We start from the raw sequence: 9,974 nt of genomic DNA on the forward strand, positions 1-9,974 counted from the left end.
TCTTGGCGGCCAAAGAACATACTTTTGAAGGCGAAACGTTTCCTCCACAGGGTTGTGCGCTGGGTTTGCGACCCGCCACGAAAAAAACGCCACCAATGAAAATGAGCAAAAAGCCTCGAAAGACAAGCCCCCCTTTTAATGAGGACCATGACAATAGACTTTGCTAGGCCCGAAATAAGGTTATCTGTAGTACTAGATTCCAGCAAAGAAAAATTCACTAAGCTACCAGCCTGTCGCCTGATCGAAAAGCCACCAACCAGATCGATCATGTTGTGATACATGGAAGACACGCCTCCAGTGTTTTAGATGTGCGTACGCTCCGAGATAGTAACATCGGACTCGGACCACTATCATATTGCAGCCAAGGTACGCACCCGCCTCTGTGCAGCTAAAATCACACGTCAACGAACACAAGGAAGGTTCGACGTCGAGAAGATGCAATATACAGCCGAACGATTTCCCACTTGACTTGCACTCCTGCTCTCTGAGAGCACTCATTAACAACTTGGTATTAGGGAACTATGAGACAGTATTTCCAGCTCCTTACGTACATCTGCAACCGAAACCATTGGTTTTGGGAAAATGCAAAAGCTGGTATGACGAGGAATGCCGTGTCGCAGCGGAGAGAAAAAAACTGCCTACATCGCAACGTTGCAATCGACCACAACATCTATGGGATGGGATATATACCGACAGTTGAAGAGGGAAGCGAGACAGGTTTACGGACAGAAAAAGATAAAGGCCGAAGTACGAAGAGCTTGATAAGTTGTCAACAAGGGTAATACTCGAATATTCTACCAAAAAATGCGGCGGCTTACAGAAGGTTTCAAGGAGCATACTCTTGTAGAATATCCAGAAGTGATCAAGTAACCGATGTCAAGAGCCTATTATGGACGGCACACCCCTCCAGTCTGCTGAATGGCAGTGAAAGCATAACGCCAGAAGATGGCGTTGGAGCAGACATTCCATTGCCCGACCATGAAGAAGTTCGAATAGAAATTACCCTTCAAAAGTGCAACAAAACGGCGGGAACCGATGAATTGCCGGCCGAGCTATTCAAACACGGCGGCGAAGAACTGATAAGGAGCATGCATCAGGTTCATTGTAAAATTAGTCGGACGAAAGCATGCTCAACGATTGGAATTTAAGTGTGCTCTGCCCAATCCACAAAAATGGAGACTCCACAATCTGCGCCAACTACCGTGGGATAAGTTTTCTAAATATCGCATCTAGCGAGCGTACTGTGTGAAAAAATAACGCTCACCGTCAATAAACTGATTGGACTTTATCATTGTGACTTTAGGCCTGGAAAATCAGCAACCGACCGCCATTCTCCATGCGCCAAATCTTTGAAAACACCCGTGAAAAGATAATTGGCACTCACCCCATCTCTGTCGACTTCAAAGCTGCTTTTGACAGCACTACAAGGAGTCGAGCAGGTACAATCTTCTATAAGAGTGTACAGCTGATTCCATATACCGATGATATTGATATCAATGGGCTCAGCAACCGCCATTAGTTCTACTTTCTCCAGACTGGATAAGAAAGTAAAGCTAATGGGTCTGGTAATGAACAAGAGCAAGTCGAAATATCTCCTGTTGTCAAACAAACAGCCGTCGCATTCCCGACCAGGATCCCACGTCACTGATGGCAGTTATAATTTTGTCTATCTTGGAACCAGCATTAACAGCAACGACAATGTCAGCCTCTAAATCGAACGCAGAATAACTCTTGCCAACAGGTGCTACTTTGGACTTAGTAAGCAATTGAGAAGTAAAGTCCTCTCTCGACAAACACAAACCAAATTCTATAAGTCACTCATCATTACCGTCCTGCTATATGGTGCAGAGGCATGTACGATGACAACATCTGAGTTTTCTAGAGAAAGGTTCTGCGAAAGAGTTATGGTCCTTTGCTTATTGGCCACGGCGAATATCGCTATATAAGTGTCAGCGTCTGCGCTGGCTAGGTCATGTACGTATTGACGAAAACATTCCATTCCTACCGAGGGAAGCAGAGGTGGAGAAAGACCAAGCTTCGTTTGGAATGTCCTATTTTTGCAGTTCAATCCTTATTTGCACAATAACATAACAAATAAATAACGTATACATTTTAATTTTCTATAAAGAACTTATTTAATTCCCGCTTAATGTTAAAGGAATATAACAAGTAAGAAAAGACTATGTTCCGGTGCAGCCGAACATTTTGTACTCTTGCAATTTACAAAAAACAAAACATATAGTATACCAGATATAACACTTACACTGCTCAACATACTATTCGGCATAAGGTTTGTTAGAAAAACGAAAATTAACAAAAACGAAGTATCAGTCCGACTTTGTCTATTAATTATTATTATTCCACTTATTGAAAATTTTACCCTAGGTTTTCGAAAATATCGATATTAGGTATATGAAGGCTCAGGGAACTATTCACTCGATTCAAAAAAATTTTGATACAGAGGAATCGATAATTTCGGTCAAAAGTCGACTATAGATTCTGGAGTCCATATATTCGGTACCCAGGGGATTGAGCAGTTTCGATTGGATTTAGGCAATTTTTGGTCATAGCGTGGCATACTTTAAAGGAATTATAAGTCAAAAATTGAATTCAGATAAGTATATTAATTGCTTCTGGATTTGTGTACAGCAAAGAGAGAGATTCAAATAGATCGATTTCGCCCAATTTCACAATGTCATAATAATAACTAACTAAGATTAGAGACTTGTGTGAAATTTCATTTAGACGGTTTGAGTAATTCGCGAAAAATCTTAACAACAAATTTTGAGAATACAGTTTCGTGAAAAAAGAGTTTAAAGTTTTAAGGGATTAGATAGCTAACATCCAGCGTGCAACCTCAAAAATGTTGCGTAAATGCTTATTCAGCTTGCAATGGCCGGCGATTAGTAGCCTGAGTTTATACCTAATGAGGTAAATTGCAAATTTAAACCTGCTAAGATTGTACCCTCCCATTAGCAACTTGGCATGTCGCATGCCATGCAATTGTTGACAATGCCTTTCCCTGCCGACTCCTTGTAGAGCAACTCGTTTATGGTACGGGGACCCACTCCTGTTAAGGGTTCAGGTCCTACCATGGCGGGCGAGCTCAGCAGGCAGTTCGTTCCGGCTATACCTCTGTGACTGCGCACCCAGTTGGGGTGCACCTGGTTACGTCCCGCTAATCTGTTCAGCCGTTCTCTGCACTCCTGCACCGGTAGCGATTTGATCTCCTAGGAGGAAGTTGCTCTTAGTGCCGCATGACTATCGCTAGGTATGGTCATACGCTCAGTACGATAGTTGCGTTGGAGATTTATCTCTATACACCGACTTATGGCACAGACTTCTGTTTGAATAATGCTCAGAAAACTTTCCATAGCTATGGAGAGCTTAGTGTGTGGGCCTGCGATGCGACTAATTCCCTTCCATATTTTCGAGCCGTCGGTATAACACTTGATCGTACTGTTCCTCAGTAGCAGCTGGAGAGTGGAATCTTCTACTCATCTTTGCTGCCAATGGTAACCTTGAACGTCTTAGTGAAGTTAACCCTTTTGGTAATGCTGTCCCTTGGGAGAAAGGCCAATGGCATAGTGCCATTTATCTCTTTCATCCTCTGGGACGAGATTACCTTACCTTTACCACACCCTTCTGCCATTATTTGCAGAAGTCCTCTTATCGGGGACTTTCCAAGTCACAACAGTCGCAGCTCATTCCGCCTTATTGTCGCTGAGTTGAGTAGCAACCTCATCCACCAGCACCTTTTCCGCGTCCTTGCTCCCGGTGGCCGTTGTAGGCTTGTATGGCCTCGCCTGGTGATCGGGGTAGCGTTAACTGGGCAGCGGCTTCAAGCCCCGATGCAGTCTCGCTGCTACGCTCCTTTGCAGGGGATACACTGCTTCCCCTGACCCTTCTCCTGGCCAGAACCTCTGCCACCTCAGGAGTCTTCCCCTACCGAAGGTTCCGCAGGTACTATTTCAGGCTGAAACCACTCATGCCTTCCTACTAGGGTCATCATGCCAACCGGTTTTGCCAGCTGCTGGAAGAGGGGGCAAGTGATGAAAAAAAAAAACTCTCACACTGACAGAAGCATTTGGTATTGGTTTGTTTGAATGACGCAAATCATAATACATACATATGCAGGAGTTTAGGAATTGGTGGACTAAGTTGACATTTTTTTTTTTTTTTTTATTGAAAAGGATAATACAATTACACCTTAACATTCTAAAAATTTTACAGCATTAGCGACTAAGGCCATCAGCCACCAGCTTCTTAAATATTGGTAAACGAATATACAATGATTTCGTTATTTAAGAGTATCAAACTTCAAAATAGATATCTAGCGTACATATAAATTTAATAAACTCTTTTATATTAGTATGTGTTAGTAATTCTGTTAAGTTTAAGTTGAGACGGTTGTGTTCCAATGATGTGCAGTTTTGTATTAAATGTTGAGTTGTGAGATTCTCGGTATTACAATATGGGCAAACTGGTGTTTGTGAGTTTTCCAATATATGTTTGTGTGTTAGTTTGGTGTGACCCAACCGAAAGCGAGTGTATACAATGCAATGTCTTCTGGATATGGTTGTAGGGAAGAGAGGCGATCTTCGTTGAGGATTTATTATTTTGTAATAGTGGGAGTATTGGCTCCAGTGTTCATTTTCTGCCTCACGATAGGATTTTTTAGCAAAATTTTTAATGTCGTTTTTATTGTTGGTATTTATAAGTTTTAAGGGAGCTCTTGTCGCATGTTTGGCTTGGGAGTCGGCTAGAGTATTGTCTTGTATACCAATGTGGTTAGGTATCCATGATAACTTGATTTTACTACTATTGTCGATGAGGATATCTCAAATTTGAGAAACAGTTGGATCAGCATAATTGACGTTTAGTATGGCTTTGAGCGACGATAAAGAATCACTGAAGATGAGAAGCTTACGTCTACTCTTTTTTGCTATTAGGCAAGCGTTCCTGCACGCTGTGGCTGTTGCTTCTGCCGTGAAAATTGAGGCAAAAGGAGGTAGTATAGCTGACATGATTACGGAGTTATCCTTAACGACACTGAAGGCCACATTATTGTAATCCTTTGATCCATCTGTGTAGAGTGTATCCCAATTTTTGTGAGAACTTATAATTTCTGAGAAGTATTTTAAATAAATGTCTGGTGGTGTAATTTCTTTTTTAAATTTAGCCAAATCCAGAATAACGCAGGTTTTTGTAAGACTCCAAGGAGGAGCGCGAAGGCTTGGGATCACTGGGTTATTTAAATGAATATTCATTTCCTTTGCAGAATGGATCAGCGTTTGTAAGGCTGAGGTTTTCCTGGTTTTTCTTTTCCGGTGTAGCCTGTTTGTTAGTGCGGCTTTAACAGGAGAGCCTTCGGCATTGATGATTTTCGTAATCATGCTTCTGGTGATGTAAAGCAATCTGTTTTCTAAGGTAGGTAACCCGGCTTCGGCTAGAATGTTTTCTATAGGGGTAGTACGGAAAGCCCCAATGGCAAGTCGGGCTGCAGTGTGGTATGCTGACGCCATCTTTGACCAGTTTCTTTTTGATGTTTTGCTGAATATAGGGAACCCATAATCAATTTTTGACACAATTATTGATTTAACTACATATATGAGTGAGTGTGTTGGAATTACTCTCTAATTTTATATTGCTGAGGCACTTGATTACGTTTAATCTATTAGATATGAAGTGATGAACATAATTGTGTTATGTGATCATTCCATGTGTACTTATGATAAAATATTAAGCCTAAAATTTTAAGTTTATTTACATTTATAATATTACAGTTGTTGATGCTTAATGAGATATTATTACAATTTCGTTTGTTACATATGTGTAGGTGTTTAGATTTACTAGTAGAGATTTTAGTACCACTGATATGACACCAGCTTAAGATATTGTTAAAAAGAGTGTTAATTTGGTTAGTAAAAGTATTTGAATTTCGCACGATGTTGAAGATATAAAGATCATCGGCATACAGTAGATGTTTAAAGTATTTGTGTTCATTTATTATACGGCTTAAATGATCGAAGGCTATAAGGAAAAGTGTTACGGACAAAGGAGAGCCTTGTGGAATACCGTTTTCAATTGGACATTGCTCACTTATAACACCATTAACTTTTACGCGAATTTTTCGATTGAGAAGGTAGTGCCGTATATAGTTAATTATTTTTGGACCGAGTTTCCAAGTGGTTAGTTGTGCTATGATAGTATGGAAACCAACTCGGTCGAAAGCTTTTTCCATGTCAATCGAAATAATTGAAAAATGGTTTTTACTAAAGAGAGAGTTTGATATTTCCTCATCTAAGGTAAGAAGAGCATCAATTGTACCGCGACCAGGCTTAAATGCTGTTTGTCGATTAGAAAGTAGATTATTATTTAAGAGGTACCACATTAATCTTCTTGCTACCATTATTTCCATTACTTTCGATAGACATGAAATAAGTGAAATTGGGCGATAACCTTCAGTGGTGTTTTTTGGGTTTTGGTATGGAAATAGTGAGACTTGTTTTCCAAAATTGAGGTACTACGCTATTTGTAAATATTATGTTGTATAATTGGCTTAGTTTAGTTTTACCAATGGGGAAAGGTTTTTAATAAGCGGATAGGGGATTTTGTCCAAGCCTGGAGTTTTACCTTTCACTGTAGAGAGGCAAGAATTAAGTTCAAGTGTAGAGAAAGGAAGATCTATTTGCATTGCTTTTTGACTTAATTGGTAATTAATATGGACAGAATTAATATATAGACTTTTTCTAATTACGTATTCATCACAAAAATTGCTATTTTTTGAATAGTTTGACCAGGTTTTGGCAAAAACCTGTGCTATTTCTACTGGAGTGGAAGTGCTTAAATTTTCAGAGTTTTGAATTACGTGGATATTTTTTTAAGGGAAATTTCCATGGATGATATTTATTTTGATCCAGAGAATTTGGGAGCTCTTTTGGTAATTAATATCCCTCGTAAATTCTATAAATGCGGTTCGTTTTGAGATTTTAACTTCTTTTTTAAACTTTGCATTGGCTTTTTTTATACATAATTTAAAACATTTTCATTTGTGGGATTACGCTTGGTAATTTTCCATAAATCCACTTTTTGAAGCCTTAGGGAAGTAAGTTCCTCATTCCACCAGTAAGTTGAGCGTTTTCAAAGCCTGGGCTTGTTAACTGGTATGGACAAGTGAGCAGCTTGTTTTATTTTTCTTAGCATAGCTGCCGCTGCCTGGTTACTATTGTTAATGTTGAAGGTTAAATCGGCTAAAAGTCTCTCCACCGATTTTTGATACAATATCCAATCAGTAAATTTTAGGTTGTACCCCCTATTGAAGTTCATATTCAATATTGAGAGGCGGATTACAGATGCTAAGACCAATGTGTGTTAGTGTTGATCGTGTCGAAAAATGGGTAGGGAATTTGTCGTTAAGTGGTATTAGATTATTGTTTTGTATGAAGTTGGAAATGATTTTACCTCTTTTGTTATAATTAGAGGAACTCCATAGAGGACTCCATCCGTTAAAGTCGCCAAGAAGTATGTGATGAAGTGTTAATAAGATTTGATAAATCGGCTTCTGTTAAATTGTCGGTTGGCGATATATAAGCGTTAATTATTGTGAAAGTAATGTTGGACTTAATATTAGCAGCCACTGAAAAGATATTATTATTTATCTTAACATTGGAATGTTCAAGTGAGTTATAGATTAATAGAGCTACTCCCCTTTTAGCAATTGAATCGCGCTCTATGTCGTTATTTGTGTAAGTAGAAAAATTTGGTGGTATCATACTGTCATTGGGTTATTGAATAAATGAGTTTCTTGGAGAGCAACTATATGAACCAGATTTTCTTTTAGAAGTAAAGTGAGCTCATTGTAATTGTTGTAATAACCATTAAGATTCCACTGCAGAATCTTAAGTACCATAAAGAATCAATGAGTGTTAGGTGAGAAGAAACTTCACTATTAAAGAAATATTTAATAGTAAGAGTTTTTTAGAATACTATATCGTTAACGGTTTCTGAGCTAAGAGAATCTGTTGAGAGAGCTAGAAGAGTATTTTGGATAGCAGTTCGGTCTTCGGTGTTTTGTAGTACATACTGTATTATTGTTTAAGTATTGTGTGAGAAGAGTGCGTGCGTTTAAAAGGGAGATTAGGTTATTGTTGTTTGGTAAAGAAGGATTGGAAGAGGATATGTTATGTGAGTGTTTATTTGAATCAGTTGTGTAGTTAGATTTTTGTGTGTATTGCTGGTAAGGAGTAACAATCTATTGTTAATAGTAAGAGAAGTATCAGAGGATGGGAATTGTTTGCTGTTGTTATTTGTTTTTTGTTCTATTGGTTTTCCGATTTTTTTATTTATTGCTTCTTCTAAATTGTCTGTTGGTGAGACTTATTCTTTTGGTTTGTTGTATAATTTTTCAGTTGCTTTTTTGTAACTACATTTATTTAGTGTTTTGTATGTTAGAATACCTTTCCTTTTAAGTATGGTGGGACATATTTTGTGGTCCGATCTATGTTGTTGTCTACAGTTAATGCATTCTACTTTACTACATGGAGTGGGGTTATGGGTTGAAGAGGAGCAAACATTACACTTCGGATCGGATTTGCAATGTTTGGCTGTATGGCCCAAAACAAAGCAGTTTTTACACTGCATTGGGGATGGGATGTAAGGTTCAACTTTAACTTTAAGCCAAGCGACATTAACTTCTTTGGGTAATTCATATGCATTAAAGGAAATTATGTGAAGAGGGGTGTTTACAGTTTTACCATCTATGATTTTTGTAATTTTTTGCACTCTGTTGCACCCTGCTGACGTAGACCGTCCACTATTTCATTTTCAGTAAGACTAGCAAGGCAGCTTGCATATATAACGCCTTTCACCGTGTTTAGTGTTGGGTGTAAATTAACGGAAATTTCACAAATGTTTAATAGTTTTGTTGCTTTAAGGAATTTGTTGGTCCGTTGGTTATTTTTGGTGAGAATGAGAAGATTTCCGTCTCTGGTAAATGAGACAGAACTGGGTGGTTCATATGTGATTGATTCTAGGGCTTTTTGGAGAAGGAATATATTAATGGATTTTAAAGGTTTTTGACTGCCTTTGTTTTTAATTATTAGGAATTTGGGACAAGAGGAAGGGGAGAGGTTCAGGGTTTTGTTGTTTTTCTTTAAACGTGGGAAGTCATGGGGATTATTGAGATTAGGAGTTTTCCGTTTGGGCGATGGCTCCGCTCCAAGACTGCAAAGTAGTTTTGGTCACCACCTCCAGGATCGGAGGCCATGATTGATTTACAATGCAAAGTATTTTTTTTTAAATTACAACAAGATCACTATATTTTTGTTTACACTGATTAATTATAAGTTTAATTATTAAGAGAAAGTCACTATCTTTAAAAATTGACACTTGACAACAATAAAACTGACAAAAGTTTCAGAACACTGTAGCTTTTCCGCTAGTTTTCTACCTGATATGTTTTGATTTTTCGCTGCACTTTTGGTTAACTACTCATTTTGAAACCAACACTTATCGAATTCTATTGAAACTTAACAGGAGAATCGGATTATATTTTGCAAAGACATTTTCATATGAAAAAGTATTAAATTTGAAATTCAAAAAATTTTAAAAATTTAATTGTGCGCAATCCTTATATTATAAGACCAACCGAATATGGCAGATAGGGATAGTATAGACCCGATTTTATCTAATTTTGGTAATACAAGATACTTTTTGAGTGGGTTTGAGGTACATAATATATACATATATAAATGTAAGGTGGCAACGCTGGTCAATAAAGGACAGCCTGGCAGGAAGAGGAGAGGAAGAGAGAGAGCGAAGAATCGGCAGCAGAGTAGTGTGAATTTGGATTTTGAGGACTGAGGTTCAACTTTTGTATAATTTAATTTCATTTTGTATCAACTATTGTGTAATAAATCTCATTTGTGTTAATAAACTTTGATCCTATTGGACCTTACATGGGGGCTCAACCG

Source organism: Bactrocera tryoni, unplaced genomic scaffold (assembly GCF_016617805.1).
Source record: "Bactrocera tryoni isolate S06 unplaced genomic scaffold, CSIRO_BtryS06_freeze2 scaffold_25, whole genome shotgun sequence".
NCBI lineage: Eukaryota > Metazoa > Arthropoda > Insecta > Diptera > Tephritidae > Bactrocera > Bactrocera tryoni.